Here is a 17613-nt window from a genome sequence, read left to right as displayed (position 1 = left end):
CCTTCCCCATATCTGGCAGCTGTATTAACACCTAAGATGATCACCTGTGAACTCTCTAATTTCCTGTCTGTAAACTTCAGAGGAAAGAGGGATACATTTCAGGGACACAGAAGAACCAAGATTTGCTGAGTGACACTGAGAACATCTCTTAACCTCTTGGGTGGAAGCTTGCTTATCCAAGAGCTTATGAACTCCGGCACAAGGTCTTCAGAAAACTTCCATCCATGCTGCTAATAAACAGTTGACCACCGATTAAGGGATTCAACTCCTATCATTTCAGATAATTCCTATTGTGCAAGAAGGAGCCATAACCAAGTTACTTTTGAAAGTAGAGCAAATGGTTTGGTTCCTAGGATGAAGTCAGATATTTCTGTAACACGCGCCCACATGCCGAGTGGAGAAGGCAGAACAGGTGGTGTTGTTTAGAAAGACCTAAGAGAGTTGACAAGGGATTAAGCTGGAGAAGGTCATGGTCACAGCCTTTTATATGCTGTGAGGGCAGATCACACAGGATGCTTTTATTGCAAGAACCCCTGCAGACGGTCTCTGTTCTCTTTAAACAGTCGGCAATAAATTAGGCTGGGCAGGATCTCTTCTCGGGCAGCCCTCCATTTTCAGCTTGCTTTGCAACGCTTTTTCAGAAGCAAAGCTCAGAGCACCCATGGAAAACATCAGATGCCACCGTTTCAAGCACAGCTGGGGAAGTTGGTCTGATTTCCCCAACCTCGTGACCCGCCATTCATCACAAACGAAACGTTTATTTTTTTTCCCCTTCCGTTAAATGTCACCAAATAAAATATCACATTTAAAAGTCATTCGTTCTATAAATGTACAAAATATTTTATTCATACCAAGAGTTGAAAGCGTAGCAGGGGCACTTGGTTTCTATTTGATGGCACGCAAGTCCTTCTGAATTTTAAATCTGTTCAGAACGGCTCAAAATGTAGCTAGATTGACAGTCGTCGAAGCTACAAGGCTCTGGGGGCTACTGATCAACTGGACATCAGAAAGTGTATGAACACAGTACTAAGTCTGACCATTACAAAGATGTGTACAGATACTGAAAACATCGGTAAGTACTTCAGGAAATCCCTTCCCTGACCTTAGGCACCAGGCAGCCTTGTAGATTCACCATCCATAACTAACAGAATGGCAAGTGAACTGGAGATGGAAATGCAATGCAAATCCATATGGTTTGGATTTTGTCTGGCATGGATGTGATTAGAAATATATGGACATCAGAGTGCCTGGGTGGCTCAGTTGGCTGAGCGTCTGCTTTCAGCTCAGGTCATGATCTCAGGGTCCTGGGATCGAGTCCCGCATCGGGCTCCCTGCTCGGCGGGGAGTCTGCTGCTCCCTCTGCCCCTCCACCCATTCATTCTCTAATTCTTAAAAAAAAAAAAAAAAAGGATGGACTTCGAGGGCAGAAGAGGGTAACTGAAGATTCTTCCCAATGGGCAAAAGTAAAAACAATTATTCAAGTTGCCTATTTATAGGTATCAACATTTGTCAGTTTGAGACAATTAATAACAACTTTTTTGAAATAATATGCCTACCCACAATCCCCCTGCCCTGCCTTTTTTAAAATAAGAAATTGGTCTGGTTCCAGACTAATGCTGGCAGTTAAGGAGCTGGCCCTATTATAAGAACCCTTATTCAGACAGGACATAGAAACAAGTTAGCTCTATATCCAGCCCCAAAGTGGCTGTGCAGATATAGGATAGCCACTGCTGAAATTAAAAGAAATCATTTTTCTTGTTTGCCCCTTCTCTATGCCCCTCATATGGCTTGCCCTGCTCAAATCAGTGTAAAGAATAAGGTAATACAAACTAATAGACATGGTAGGTACAACAATCCTATTGATTTTTATTTAAGGGAGTCCTCTAAGTTTGCTTTTCTACAGAGTATTTCATCACACCCCGTTTGGATGGAATGCCCGAAGACGAATCTATGGGGACGATAGGAGGATGGCTTTTTGAGGTCACTGCTAACGAACACAAGAAATGTCATCTTGGCTCCTGACTTGAGAAATGAACAATTCCAAATATACACACGGTTTTGTTTGAACAACAAGCTATAATGAGTAGAGATGATCACATAGAAATGCTGGATGTGCATTAACCTGGAGTGCGTACACATAATGCTTCCCTCACCCCCATGTTACAGTTCTTTAATTTTCAAAGAAAGGTCATACTTTTCATATTACATCATCTTGAAATTGAAGCTTGACAAAATAGCTTTCTTTCTATAATCAATATTTCGTCCTAGAAAATTATATTCTTCTCTGGCAAGAACTGAATACTGCACTCCAAATCTTGTATTTGAAAAGGGAAATATTGTAAATTGCATTCGAGATGAATAGATGGTTACATTGATATATGCATTAATATTGTATCCAAACCCATTAAGGTATAAGGAAACAATTTATTCTGGCAGCAAGAGTATATAAAGCAAATGGAACATAGTATACATACTATATAATATATAGTATATAATATGTATAAATATATTAATATATTTGCAAGTGTATACAATAAAACACTGTATATAATAAAGTGCCATTGCTTTTATTATTTCTTGATGGGGCTTCTCTCCTCAAACTTGATGCTTCATTCCCATGGGAATATTTGCACAGCCCACCCTAGTAAAAATCCCCTTCTCTCAACTGGATGTGTCTGCTATTTTCCCCTAATGGAAAATATTTCAACTGAGCCAATTTACAGTTCAACAAATGTCTGAGTTGGTTCCTAATACGTAACACCACTCTCCCCAGCTCACATTTATAACAACTGTCCCTGAAAGACTGACAAATTAGGGAGGCCAATGATTTTCATAAAATGAGATCTAAATGGATGTTCTGGTAGTATCTTATGCCCAAGTGACTATCAGAAATATCAGCCCCCATCAATTACTTCATTACCTAAATCCTGCCATTTCCAAACTTATTTCTGGATTCCACATTTGATTATAATAGATATCAAAGTCTATATGGCGTTTAATCATTTTTAACTCGATTTTGAATATGTTCATAGGATGTATATATGGCAGCATATCTACTCACCTATCCTACAGATGTTCCTGCAGCTGGGCAAAGCCATTGACAATAACCACTAAGATGACTTTTCATCGGATTTCATATCAAACAAAAAATATTTCTATGAAGTTAGAACTGTAATCAATTTAAAATAACATTACTTCCCAAGTAGAGCTAAATGTGAGGTTGAAATGTTTCCTATCCCACAAAATAAATCTTTAAGATATGCTAATATTTTGGTAGGTTTTCTTTAAAAAGTTGTCTATTGTGATAGAGTTTATCATTTTTCCATATTCACATTATAGCAATGTTCGAAAAATGTTGAGTTTCAATTTCTTATTTTTCATACCTATAAAGCTTTCCAAAGTAAACAAAATGGAAAACAGCATGCAAATGAAGAAATCAAATTATGCAATTATTAACATTCTAAAAACTGCAAACAATTCATTTCTCAGGGCTAAAAATATATTTGCAACCATATTCAATAAGCTGTCAAAATATATTTAATAAAAGTCAGTGAATGATGTGAGAAATTATTACTGTGTAATTGGAATAAAGGCTATTGGTTTAATGTTTCCTTAACCCATATAGAAAAATTGGGGATCTTCATCATAAAATCTCAATAAAAATTCTAGCAACTTTGGTCCTAACTTTAGCTTCCTCTGCAAATTAGTATTTTATAAAATACGTGTATTTCATTTATGAAAGGTTCATAGCATTTTTCCACATACTGCATGTCTTTTTTGGAGTTGTAGATTCTTGAAAAAAAGACTTCTAGGAAGGGTAGTTAATATTCTTATTTAAATCTTAGTTTTTTTTTTTTTTTTTTTTTTTTTTTTTTTTTTTTAAAGACTATTGGAACACCTGAGTGGCACAGTGGGTTAAGTGTCTAATTCTTGGTTTTGGCTCAGGTCATGATCTCAGGGTCATGAGATTGAGCTCCTGGTGAGGCTCTGTGCTCAGCACTGAGTCTGCTTAAGTTTCTCCCTCCCCATCTGTCCATCCCCCTGCTTGCTCTAAAATAAATTTTAAAAAATTAAAATGTAAAAATAAAAACAGAATACCAAATACATATCTGACTTCCCCTTTTTTGTGACTCAGAAAGATGAAATGATTTGTAAGTTATTTTATGTTCTTTAAATTATCTGTAAACATTTATAGGATTTTAATCTTTGGATAAATTTCAAATAATCTTAATTATTCCAATATTCCATCTGTGCATGAAAATTTGCTGACATTAAATGAATATGGGCTATCTTTTTATAACTTGGCAATGTATAAATTCAAACTTAAGACTTCTGTAAATATTATACATCTATATATTACATATTTACATTATTTTGCTAATTGCATACATTAGCTTCCTTTTATTTTTTTTAATTTAAATTCAATTAGCCAACATATAGTACATCATTAGTTCTTGGTGTAGCGTTCAATGATTCATTAGTTGCATATAACACCCAGTGCTCATCACATCATGTGCCCTCAAAGCCATATTAAAATATATTCCATTTTGTGTATGAGAATATTTTTCTTAGGAGATAAAACCGTGGAAGTATTAATGGATATGTAAGCAGAGAATAAGACAAAGCAAACATGATGGACACCTTCTACTTAATAGGTTTTCCAAAGTATTTGGACACATTATGTAATGCCAAAAACATCTTTTAAAAATGTAAGCTACATAGTGCATCTGAATGGTTTCTCAGATAAGGATCTGGAACACTAATTAAAATACCTGCCTGGAAATGTAAGCATGCAGCCTCATGGTCATCCCACAGAGAGTGAATAAAAGTGAATTCACAGGAAGGTCATGACTTTACATTACTGGAGGTTTCTGAGGATACTCGAAGTCTCTGAATATACTTGGCTCCCGAATCTCACTGAGATCACCTGCCTGAGTTACTAGTTGGCTGCTCCACACTTTTGTTTTTAAATCATTTCTTTCATTAACCTCGTGAAGGTAATTAAATGTTATACTGTGGATGTTAAAGTATTTCTCAGTGAAATGCAAAAATGAACAGGCTGACCCCATGTTACTATATTGTCATGGGGTGGGGGAGGGGAAAGGGTAGAAATGAAATTAAAATTTTGTGCTATTTGGTAGACTACTGTCAGGTGATAGGTAAGGATGCTATGTGATAGCCATGTGATATCTATGTGATAACTGAGGATGCTCATAATTTTATCTGCTAGAAATAACTCTATCATTTTCCTGAGTCTTATATGAAGACACAAAGACTTTGCACAATTCTGACGGCTTTTAGTTAGCTTAGCTATGGGATGAGATGCTATTTTAATGAATTACCACCTGTTCCCTTTTGTTCAGCTACTCTAGGATTGCTGCTCTTATTCAGAGCTGTGTTCAGCTCATCGGGTAGTACTTGGAAATGTCTTAAGCTGATCATATTTTTATTTTAGTCCCCTTTAAGCATTCCACACCTTACCTTAAGAAAAAAAGGTTAGAAATGGTCCTGAAGATTTTTTTCCCCCCACTAGGTAATTCATATATTTTCAATAATGATTGACTATGCCTTATGAGTACATGGGTCTAGTTTTTGAGCAGGAAATCGATCCTTTGAAGGCTAAAGTATTACTAAGTAAACTTGGTTATCCTAAATTTGCTGAGAGTAGTTAAAACAACACAAATGGGTGAATTTGAAAATTAAGATGCCCAAAGGTATTGAGTATACAGATTGACAGATGTTGAAAAGAGTTTTACCCAATTTGGGATAATCATGGATTACACAGTACATAGAAATTGAGTAGTTATCTGACACGACACTGGAAATTGGTCAACGTATGGCAAGAGAAAAGGAAGACCTTTCTACTAATACATATTTTGAGGCAGAGGAGTTAATTGAGAACAAATTGCAAACACAGAGAATCTAATAAGTGACAGTAAAGAGCTCAGTTCAGCCAATCATTCTTCAAGAAAGTTCTGCTAAGTCAGTCTCCAGATTTTTCCTTGAAGACCTGGTAAGAAGGAATTCTCACACCTCTCAGAGGGAGCCTCCCCTCACTGAACAGGTCTTCCGGCTCTATGGACATCCTGCTTCCTCTTACTTCTCCTTCCAGAAGAAATGATTCCCAGAAAAACAATCTGATCATCTTAGAAACAAACATGACTCAAATATTTGGAAACATGATACCTAGGGTCCCCTTTTCACCAGACTCAACCTCTCTACCTCCTTAGAGTGGTTCACAAGTGAAATGATTTAGATTCCTTGTCTTACCCCATTCAACATCTCTGAATACTTTTGTCTACCCAAACACTTCTTCAAAGACAGAACCCAAAACTAAAGGCTATAATCCAGGTGTCATTTGACCAATGCAAAGGAAAACAGGTTGACAACCAACTGTGGAACATTTCTGGAAGGATGCTTTGGCATCTCTCACCCACCAATCCTGCACAACATCACTAATTATAAATTATATTTTCTACCATTATGCTGAAGATTTTTGGACTTAAGTGCAGAATCTCAATATGTAATTTCTATCTATCTGGATCTTATTCTGTCAATTAATGTAATGGCTAATACCTTCAAACTTCATAGCATCTTCAAATTTTCACTATATGCATTACATACCTTTAAGTCATTGACAGAGGTGTTGAAGAGGCTGTATAAATAAGGGCCTTACTTGTCAATTTTTCCCCCAAAAGTTGTCTTATTTGACATGGTTCCATCAATCACCTCATTATACACCAATATTTAATCCATTGCAATTTTGCATCTCTACCCTTTTTGGTGTTGTGGTACTGCACTGATTTTCTGTATGTTATGATAACTACTATTTTCATATTTTGCCTTTTGAGGATTTCTCTTCTTTCACTGATCTATGAAATATTAGTGTCCCCCACATTTCTATGCTCACCCACTGGGTTACTCATGCCGCCAGCCCTGGATGAACACTTGTACCTTTAGAATGAATACCCAACTTTCTAGAGTGTATGTCTACCTGATAGCTTGTAGACAATGACATAAGGCAGGTTTGTCCAGATAGGCCAGTCTCCTGCCTCTGCTGTTTCCATTAATGAGCATTCACAGAATCAACAAGCTTACAAGTGGAGAGTTTTTAGGGCCTTCATCCCCACAGTTAAATATCATACCATGCTAATTTATCTCCAAGATATTCTAACTCTTCATCTAACAAAATGTATCCTCTGATCAATCATCAATCCCATTAATCAATTCTTAACTCCATTCTTTTGAAATGGGTTATAAACTTTCTTCTTGTGCTCCTACCATGTTTATATAGTGTCATAATTACCAATGTTGAGAAAAGGGTTTATTTTTTTTTTCCATCACAGTAGAAACAGAATAGAGCACATAGGCATTCATTTGTCTTTTTCTTAAAGGAGAGATTGGATTCTAGATCAGGAAAACTTACCACATGCCATTGTGGAGATACAGAACAGCCCACAACAATAGGAGTTAAAATTTAATCCTTAAGATATGAGCACAATGAATGCCCAAATACTGCTCCTGGCTTCTGACAATGGTTATCCATTTTATTTTTGCTCATCTACACTCAATAAGTGTTGGTCAACAAATGTAGCCACTGGGTCTGTGGTATTCCATGACATCAGTTTGTGGACGAAGACAGATATTGGTACCTGAGATGTGGGGTGTTGGTGTAACAAACACCTGAAATCTTGGAAGCACCTTTGGAACTGGGTAATGGATAGAGGCTGGGAAAGTGTAGAGGTATCTGCTAGAAAGAGCCCACATTGCCATGAGTGGACCTTTAAAGGTAATTCTGCAGAGGACTTAGAAAAGACAGACAAGCTGGAAACAGAGCTGCCATCTTCTTAGTGACGCCCCAAGGGGCCATGAGCAGAATGGTGGTAGGACTATGGATGGTAAAGCCATTCTGATGAGGGCTGAGACAGAAAAGAGGACATGGTCTTGGACACCAGAGGAATGGTGATCCTTGCTCTAAAGTGGCAAAGAATTTGGCTGAACAGTGTTCATGCCCTAGTGTCTTGGGAAAGGTAGAACTTGTGAGGACATAGGAGGTTTAGCTCAAGTGCATACTAAACAAAGTGTTGAAAAGCAGCTTGATTCCATCTGACCACTTAGACCAGGATGGGGAAAGAAAGGATTTACAGAGGACCTTGTTCTTCAAAAAGCAAGCAAAACTCAAAGATATGGAAAGTTCTCAGCTGGTCCATATCAAAGGGGATGAGAAAATATGTTGGGGAAAGAACAAGGGTATGGACACAGGACCATCCAATGAGGAGATGGGCAGCTGTCTCAACAGAAGCCAGGATTGTTGTCCAAGACCATGGAAGACGGACCATGAAAGCAACTCAGACATCAGGGTTAGCCCTCCCGTGGCAGGCTCAGTGAGCCCTGGGAATCAGGGAAGAGGAGAGCAGAATGGGGCCACCCTTCTTGGCTGCCCAAGGTGCAGCTCCAACAGGACCAGGTACAGCACAGGCTGTGCCCATAAGAGTTCTAGGGCTGTGGCCACCTCCACCCAGAATTCAGAGGATGCTTGGCAGCATCACAGGCATGGGACTCCAGGACACACCAAGAACCACTGCAGGGGTGAGGCTACTCAAGCCACGAGGGCAGGTCCTACTAGAACCTTGGGAGCCCAAACTGTGCCTGGCAAAGCTTCAGGGGCAGGGCCAGGACCCTAGCAGATCTGAAGGGCAGAGTATGGCCCCAAAGAGGATTAGTCTCAAGCCTTAATTAAGGTCTAATGGAATTTGGCCCATTGGGTTTCAGACTTGTCTTAGGACCAGTTACCCGTTCTTTCCTACTGCTCCCTTTTGGAATGGGTAGGTCTGTCCTAGGTCTACCCCAGCATCCCCTTTTGCAAACACATAAAACTTGATGTCACAGGTTCACAGCTGGAGAGGAATGGGTTTCAGGATGACTGGTACCTTGAGTCTCACCTGGACCTGATTTAAGTATTTAAGATCTAGAATATGAACATCACTTTGAGTTAAAGAAAACGCCAAAAAATAACACTCTTTGGAACTTAAAAAAAATAAATATTAATATTCTGCCCTGGCAGGGTCCACAACCACCTGTCATTTATAACATTTCAAATCAGTCATAGTGCCAGTGCTTTTAATATGAATAGACTTCTAGGATCCGGTTCTAAATGAAATATTTAGATGAAAATTCACAGCTGGTAGAACTGCTGCCACCCTTATGAATTATAGTTACTGAATCCCGCAGTCCTTATAATTAAATCCCAGTAATCAATGTTGACTGACTGTCACTGTCCATATGGTAAGGTACCATTTTACTACATTAGCAAAAGTATCACTAAAATATTAGGAATATTAAAAGCTTCCTATATGGAAACCTTTCTACTATTATGTGTAGTCTTCACAAGGTAAATTCTATTAAAATATTTCATGACATTGTTCTGGCTTCAGGGAAAAGTTGGTTATATTGTTGGAGGCTGCCCTCCCATAAAGACATTAGCTTTGAATTTTTTTTAACTCTGTATATAATTTTCTGAAAATGCATTTTTAACATGTTTGGTTGAATAAGTATTACATAATTGAACCACTGTTTATTGCATATTCAGAGAGAAAATTAAAGTTCATTAAATGCAAATGGGAATTCTAGTACCATCAGATGAGCCTACTGTGTTTCCCCTGGTCTGCAAGAGGAGTGCTTCACAATTTTCTTCTCGCTTTGACACTCTCAACTCCTCCCCACCCCCAACTCCTTCTCAGGTGAGGACTCGAGGACAATCAGGCAATCTAAAGAAAACCAGCAATTACATTTCCCAGCAAATTTACCACATATTGTAACCATTGCTATTATTAACCAATTAGCCCAAACCAAGGAGCTTACAAGAAATAGGGCATCTTACATTTCTGGAAGTTTAGAGTCCAAACTCCATCTCAAAGAGCCAAGGTCAAGTTTTTAGCAGGCTGCCATTTCTTTCTGGAGACTGCATGGGAAAATCTGTTGGCTGGCTGTTTCCAGCATCTAGAAGCTCCTGCATTCTTTGGCTCAAGGGGTTCTCTATGGCTAAAGTGAATTCAACCCTCAGCATTTTTTTTTAACCCCTTCAATTATTGTATCAACATGGAAAATAAAACTTTGAGACATAGGCTGAGAGTCTAACTTCATCCAAACATCCTAATCATTTGGAAATGAATGTTCAAAAAAGGTAAATACCAAAAAAATGTAAATAAACTTAAGGGCTTAAAACATTAAGAATATAGTCAATCTTTATAATGGACGCTTCCTTATTCTGCATTTTCTAAAATACATATGGCACTTCAGCATTATCTTCATAAGTTAGTGGAGAGTCTTTTGCACATAGAATGCATTACTAAGTCACTTGTAACTCTTTAACTGCATTAACAGTGTTCTAGGATTGCCAGGAGAATATTTTAATAACATGCAAAATCCAATATCAGCATTGCAAAACCCCAGGTAAAATGTGATGTGATGTCAACCTTGCAAAATGCAGATGTGAGTTTGCAAAAAAAAAAAAAAAAAAAAAGCAAAGGCTTGCACAGTGGAGATCTTTGGAGAATATATTATACAGGTCCAGTGAAAAAAGTGTAATATTCTACAAAGGTCTTGAAATGCACATCTTCTTGGACATTTATGATGTAAACTTTAAAATGCATTTAACATCAGCATCTAAAAAAGTTAGTTTTTAAAGATTTTGGGGGGGGGTGGAGGACAGAGGGAGTGAATCTTCAAGCAGATTCCCGAGAAGTGGGGAGCCCGAGGTGGGACTTTCTCTCTCCCCATCTAGGAGTTCATGATCTGAGCTGAAACCAAGAGTCAGAAGCTTAACCAACTGAGCAACGAGGCTTCCCAGGATTTATAAAAATTGTCTTTGGCTTCTTTGCTATGGTTAGGATATGAGATAAATTAGGTACCTATACAGCTTAAGTTCCATGAAACCGTGGTTTCCTCAGTAGTTAACTAGAAAACCCACTTTAGTAGTGGGCGGCACGAGCTCCCATTTCCTCCCCCAAGTCCCGAACCTGCTTCCAAAGCTCAGGAAGGCATTAAAGCCTCAGCCGCCCAACTGCCTGGGTGCCCATGGTCTTCCATACATATGCAATGAAGGCTGATTTTCTCCTGTTCCATCTCCTGTCCATTCTTAGACCAAAGAAACCTAAGGGCGTAGAGGAAAAATTTCCCTCCCCATCAGTGGGAAAACATGAAATCCAAGGCCAGTGAACTCAGAGGAGACAAGAGGCTAAAGCTCCCATCCATCTCTGGGTTTTGCTCTCATATGCAGGGTGTTCTTTCCAGACCCCCGCAGGTCACTAATGCTCTGAATCTCTGCAAAGGCCGTGCATCACGTGTCCCTACAACACAGCTGCATCTGCGGGCAGCCCCCACAGGTGATCGCCTACCACGATTTTCTTGGAGGAAAGCTAATGACAGTCAATACAAATTAGAGCAATTTCCTCAGGATGAGAAATTAACCTGCTAGACTCTTGCCAACAGGGAGGGGCTCCGGGTGGTTATAGGTTTTGAAGAGCCGGAATCTTTGAGACATTAAAAATAGGCTGCCGTAATTGGTGAGCATCCTCTTACTGCTTTTCCTATTTACCCTGGAATAGGTTGGAGCTGTTTATTCAACTCATTACCGAACTACAATTCACACCAAATTACAATTATTTAGATATAAAAGTTTCAGAGGCTGTATCACACGTGTACGATTTGCTGTTTTCATGTTAAAAAGGCAGGCATCAAGCTATGTTTATTCAATTCAATACAGTCCCCCTGAAGAGCCCTTGGAGCAAACAGCCTAGTGTGAGCCCAGTGAACAGAGCTAGGACCTGAGGAGATACTCAGAGCAAGAAAATGCTATTGAAATCGATAACATTCCACATCTATTTTGCAAGAATAAAGCAGAAGACTATGACACGTTAAACATTGCAATGATCTTTTTATGCAAGTTTCTCCATTGTGCTTGGCATTTCTTGATGGAAGGTTTTTTCTTCAATCCCAAACCTGCTGCACAGATGTTCAGCAAAACTGGCAAGAAATCAGGAAGGAATGAAGGAAGGGTGGAAAGGAGAGAGGGGAAACAAGGAAATCTAGTAGGATGTTCAGGAGAACGGGCATTAACTAGGCATTGGAGGGTTTAGTGAAGGCTTCGGGGAGGAAGCATTTAAGTTCTGACTTGCTGTTGGAGAAGAGAGGGATTAAGAAAACTCAGGAACAAATCAATCCCTATCTTAGGAAGAAAGGATACCATTTGACTTGATTTTGATGGAAAGATACAAACCCTGCACTGGGGTGGGGATACATTTTAGGCAGAGAGAAATCAGAAATCCACCACCCGTGGTGCATTGTGGCGTCCCTGCTGTGTTCATTTGCATTTATGGAGATAGGAAATAATGTAAACTGTCTACTCAATCTATCTTCCTAGTCCTAGAAATCCTTCAGTGAAATAAGGCATCTCATTAATGTCACTACCCTGCCTCTGGCACAGGGTTTCTGAAGCTCCAAGACCACCAGACTGAAGTGCATGGAAGTTGGGTTGATGGTAACTGCCATCATCCTAGTCTCCTAGAAGGAAAACCTGAGATAGGATCTTATACAAGCATTGATTACTAACGGACTTTCTGGTGAAGTAGGTGATGGGGGAAGGGTAGGGGAGGAAGACAGGAAGCAGAGATATAGATTGTCTGTAGATTATCTTTAACCTGTAGCCATGGGAGCCTGAACGCTTTTTGAGTTCTTGTTCTCAACACCAAGCAATTCTCTGGACACAACTAGAGTGTCCTACATTTCAACCCAATTCTGACACCATCTTCCCAGAGATAGTGTCAGGGTCCACAGGTTAAGGGCTTAGTCCTACAAGACTGCCCCACACACCACTTCAGAGGCCAGTCATATACCTCAGGCTGTTTCTCATGCTCCTGACCAAATGGCTATAGATTGGAGGTTCCCACAAACTCCTTCCCTCAGGTTCAAATAACTTGGTAGAACAGCTCACAGAACTCAGAGAAACACTTACCTGCATTCACCAGTGTATTACAGGATAGGAGATAGGATGTGAATCAACAAGCAGTTGCAGGGATTCATAGGGAAAGATCCGGAACAAAGGAGCTTCCATCCTCCTGGAGCTTGGCTCCTGGCTGGGCAGCGTGAGAAAGCGTTCTAACCCCAACAGACTGTGGAAGCACCCAGAAGCGCTTGTGTTGGGTTTTTATAGATGCTTCATTGCAACGTCATGATTGACTGGTTCAACCTCTAGCCAGCGTCAGGGGGTGGGACTGAAGGCTCCAACTCTCTAATCACCTGGTTGGGTCCTATAGCAACCAATCTATGCCCATAGAGGGGGGTGGGGTCTAAAAGTCACCTGCATTAGTAACAAGACATCCATTTCACCTTATGGCTCTGAAGCGTTTTTCAGGAACCGTGGATGAAGATCAAATTCAGCTAAGAAATATATTTTGGTCATGTAAATAACCAAATAGGTATTTCTTTTACATCGTTATATCACTCTGACACGCTGGTTCTCCAACGGAGTGAGGATCAGAATCACCTGGCAGGCTTGTTAAAACATGATGGCTGGCCCCAACTGCAGAGTTTCTGATTGATGAGATGTTGCTCGCCCAGGGTCTACACAGCAGAAACTGCTCTTGTGGAGCATAAGTTACATCATCAAATTAATCCCAACTGGAGGAAGACTGGCTGAACTTTTGCGTCCTCTATCGGTTATAGGATATCCCTGGGTCGGGGGATGGCCGAACCTCCTAGATTCGATGGGCCAATTAAAGCATAAAACCAATTCTCCAGGAAAGGAGTAATTTCTATGGGAACCCTTAGGCATCAACATATCACAGCTGGGGCTGGGTATTGTAATTATATTTACATTTCTTTATTATCATAATGATACAGGGTCGAAAATACAGATGTTCGTATTTGTGCATGGGAGTGACCCTTTTACGTACCCGTTTTTGTCCTGAGTTTCTGTTTGACTTGCATGAATTCCCACTAGTTTTGAACATGGTTTGCAATTAGTGGTCAGCTGGTTGTCAATACTTATTGAACTGAATTGCCTGCGGTAACCAGAGTTTCTCAACCATGGATCTTATTCTGTGGGCTTTCTTTTTCAAACCCTGCGGGAATATCACAGTGAGTTATTTTCCACAGACCTGTGGTACTTTGGGATGTCTGGTATGTTGGACAAGTCGGTTTTATGGAGGTATAATTTGCCTGTGGGGATTTTTGGGAGGTGAGTAAAATATTTTCTATCTTGATTGTGCTGGTGGTTATGCAATTGTCTTTTGTTTGGTTTTGTTTTTTTGATAACATAGTCTCCAATATGCTAAAATAAACTCTCCAGCTGAGATCTGAGGGACGGCCCACAAAGCCAGCAACATCCACATTACAACGGGCACAGACGCATCTTTGAAGGGAAGATGGGGACTGTTGCATTTCAACTATCCGGGCTGTGCGGTCAACAGTGGTGAGCCAGAGAACATTGCTTCTCTTCACAAAGAGCTTTGACCGCTCTTCCTTTTGGCAACGACCACATGAAGCAGGAGGGTATGACTGCATTTTTCAGATGAGGAAATCGAGGGTCCCCCCCATAGAGGTGCACGGCTCACAGGACCAGAAGTGATGAAGCTGGTGGGACTCCCGGGGCTAAATGAATGACACAACATACAAGGAAGGTTAAAGCAGCTATGTTTTGGGATGTTGCAACCCAAAATGAGAAGTGATCTTTTAGGGCTAAAATGCCAATACAAAGGCACTCCTTATCACACATAAAACCATTTTACTGAAAATGGTGGACACATACACCCCACACGTGTGTGCACACACACCTGTTTAAGCTGGTTTTACTGAAAATATTATTTTGATTGCAGAGAGTGTTGTATATTTTAAGGAGAGTTTGGGACTCTGGATATTGCCATTGAGACAAAAGGGAACATTTTTGGTTAAAATGTGTCTTCCATTTCAGGCAAATCAACTTCCATGTTGACTTTTTTTTTCATCACAACATCCATTTGTGTCCAAACAGAAGTCTCCGGTTCTATAGCTATTGAATTTCCCTGTACGAAGAGGACAATGTAAGGGGTTTATTTCCATCACACTGAGATGTGCCTTGTTTAGACTGGATTAAATATGTTTTGATTTGATTAAAGTCCTTGCACTGAGTACTGCCTCAGAGCAAGGGTTTGGGTAGATGAACCCTACGGGTTTTATAAAGATGGACTTACAGGGTCCTTGTTTCTGGGAGCTTGCAAGGCAGCAGGAAAATCATTCTCACTTCCAAAGAAACCAACCTCGGGTGAGTTCATCTTTGTAATGTCTGTGGCTTGCTTTCTTCCTTGCCATCTCCCGGCTCCTTCCCCCCCCACCTCCAACGGAAATAGGACTCCCTACGAGAAACTGCATCTCCTACGTGCCATCTGCCATAAACCAGCTACACACCTTCAGTTCCTTGTCGACTGTATTAATATCCAAACAGACAGGACTTGGCGTTCTGCTCTCTCTCCAGTTGTCCACACACCTGTGCTCCAGAGATTTAGCCATTCGCGATGAGCAGCATATCAGCAGAAACTGTCTGATGGGCCCCGAAAGCAGCCAATTAACGACTGTGGTTCTGTGTTCATGGCCGCAGCGTTGTGTGCCCTGGGTTTCAATCAACACCTCAGGGAAATTTCTGCAGCTGCCGGGGCGGGAAGACGGGCATTGCTTTTATCCCCAGCCAGTGTTTGCTGACCTCATTCGACCTTCAGCCGTCTTCTGTCGCCAAAGGGATGCCTGCTGTTCATTCCACTGCAGAGTTGTCCCCGAGACTAGAGAGGACGCCAGGATGGAGGGGACCATGCAAGGGAGGGGACCTATGGTGAGGTTGCCCTGGGCGACACAGGGATGGCAACCTAACGTTTCCATCGCTTGTGTTCCTTGGCTGAAGACCTCGTGTGAGGGAAGAATCTTCAAAGCAGAGGGAATAAAAGGAGGCTAGGAGTGTTTGCATCCTTTATTTAGGAAGGCTTTCCTTTGGCTGAAGGTGCACTCACTTCAACCACCAGCTCCTTCCAGATGTTTTCCTGTTCACTGTCTATTTAAACATTTGGACAGTACAGCACAGTGTTTAACAGTATGAGTTCTGAAGACACCTCGAATTATGTCCATTTTGACATACGTAGGTCACTACAAATATGAGGGTAAACTTCCCTGGGAAAGTGACCTTAAAGCTGAGCTCTACACAAGCTGGCTGGAATTAACGGGATGAAGAGAGAAAGGTGAGCAAGTGACGATTTGGGGTGGGATGGAGGTTGCTCATGTTTCTAGGTGATGGTTTGAGGTTGCAAGAAGGGATCAGGGGCTGCAAGGAGCCCAGGTGCAGCGTGTGGTGTCCAATGCGAAGGACTGCCAGGTCAGCTGGAAAAGGACAGGCTCTCTCTTCTGCCTGGTGACCAGATCCAGCAGAGAGGAGAGCCCAGTCCAGCCATGGAAGGCTCCAGAAGGAGAGCAGGAGCGGAGCAGTTGCTCTTTGCCAAGATCCCCGTGGAGCAGAAGAACTTGTAGATTTCCCTCCCAAGCAGAACCAGAAGCTTGTCTGGGATAAATCTCCGGAGATGGAGCCAAGGAGTCTGCCTCTAGAGGAACATCCTGGATGATTCTTCCTCACACTGAGTTTGACAGCTGCTGAGTCAGTAAATGTGAGATGGGCATCAGGTTAGCAAAAAACAAAACAGAACAAAACAGGTTCTGTTTCTCTGGAGAACCCTGAGCAATACAATCTCCTGACATTAACCCTTCCCCATTCTATGTACAGTTTCGGGCTCTTCTGTTTTCTCATCAGACACTAATTGAGATAATGTTTCCTGTCCCTAGATAAGAATTTATGTCATGTTTCTTATTCACTTTGAAGAATCTAATAGTATGGATGTGCCCTGATTGCCTTGACAATTTTCACAGGATGGAAACTGAATTCGCATTTTTAGCAGTAACAAACAATAATAATAAAATATATATGCAGTTGTATAAAATCTGTTGCAATAAAATCTGCAGTTATCTCCTATATTCCAGCATCACCAGGGGAAATATAATGTGAGTTGTAGATGGAAGGTCAAATTTTCGTAGCCCCATTTGGAAAAAAAGGCATGGCAGAGATTAATGTTTAAAATGTAATTTAGTGAGCCCAGTGGAGGAAATAGTAGAATTTCAACAATCAGTATGAAGCATCGTGAATGGGATAGTCCATATTCTTTCTTCCCTAATAATCCCATGATATTTGGTGTGTATTTTAGATTTAGAGCTGCTTTATCACATCATGCATGGACTTTATACATATTCTGTGTACACCCTTTTCATGGGAGAGCATCAGGATTCCAAAGGACAGATTCTTAAAAATGGAAATCCAAAATCTCACAGCATGGAGACTTTTTTTTTTTTAAAGATTTTATTTATTTATTTGACAGAGCGAGAGCACAAGCAGGAGGAGGGGCAGAGGGAGAGGGTGAAGCAGGCTCCCCACGGAGCAGGGACCCCGACACTCGGCTCAATCCCAAGACCCCAGGATCATGGCCTGAGCCAAAGGTGGACGCTTAACCGACTGAGCCACCCAGGCATCCCAGCATGGACCCTTTTAAG

This window comes from Neomonachus schauinslandi, chromosome X (genome assembly GCF_002201575.2).
Source record: "Neomonachus schauinslandi chromosome X, ASM220157v2, whole genome shotgun sequence".
Lineage (NCBI taxonomy): Eukaryota > Metazoa > Chordata > Mammalia > Carnivora > Phocidae > Neomonachus > Neomonachus schauinslandi.
This window is presented reverse-complemented; position numbering follows the sequence as displayed.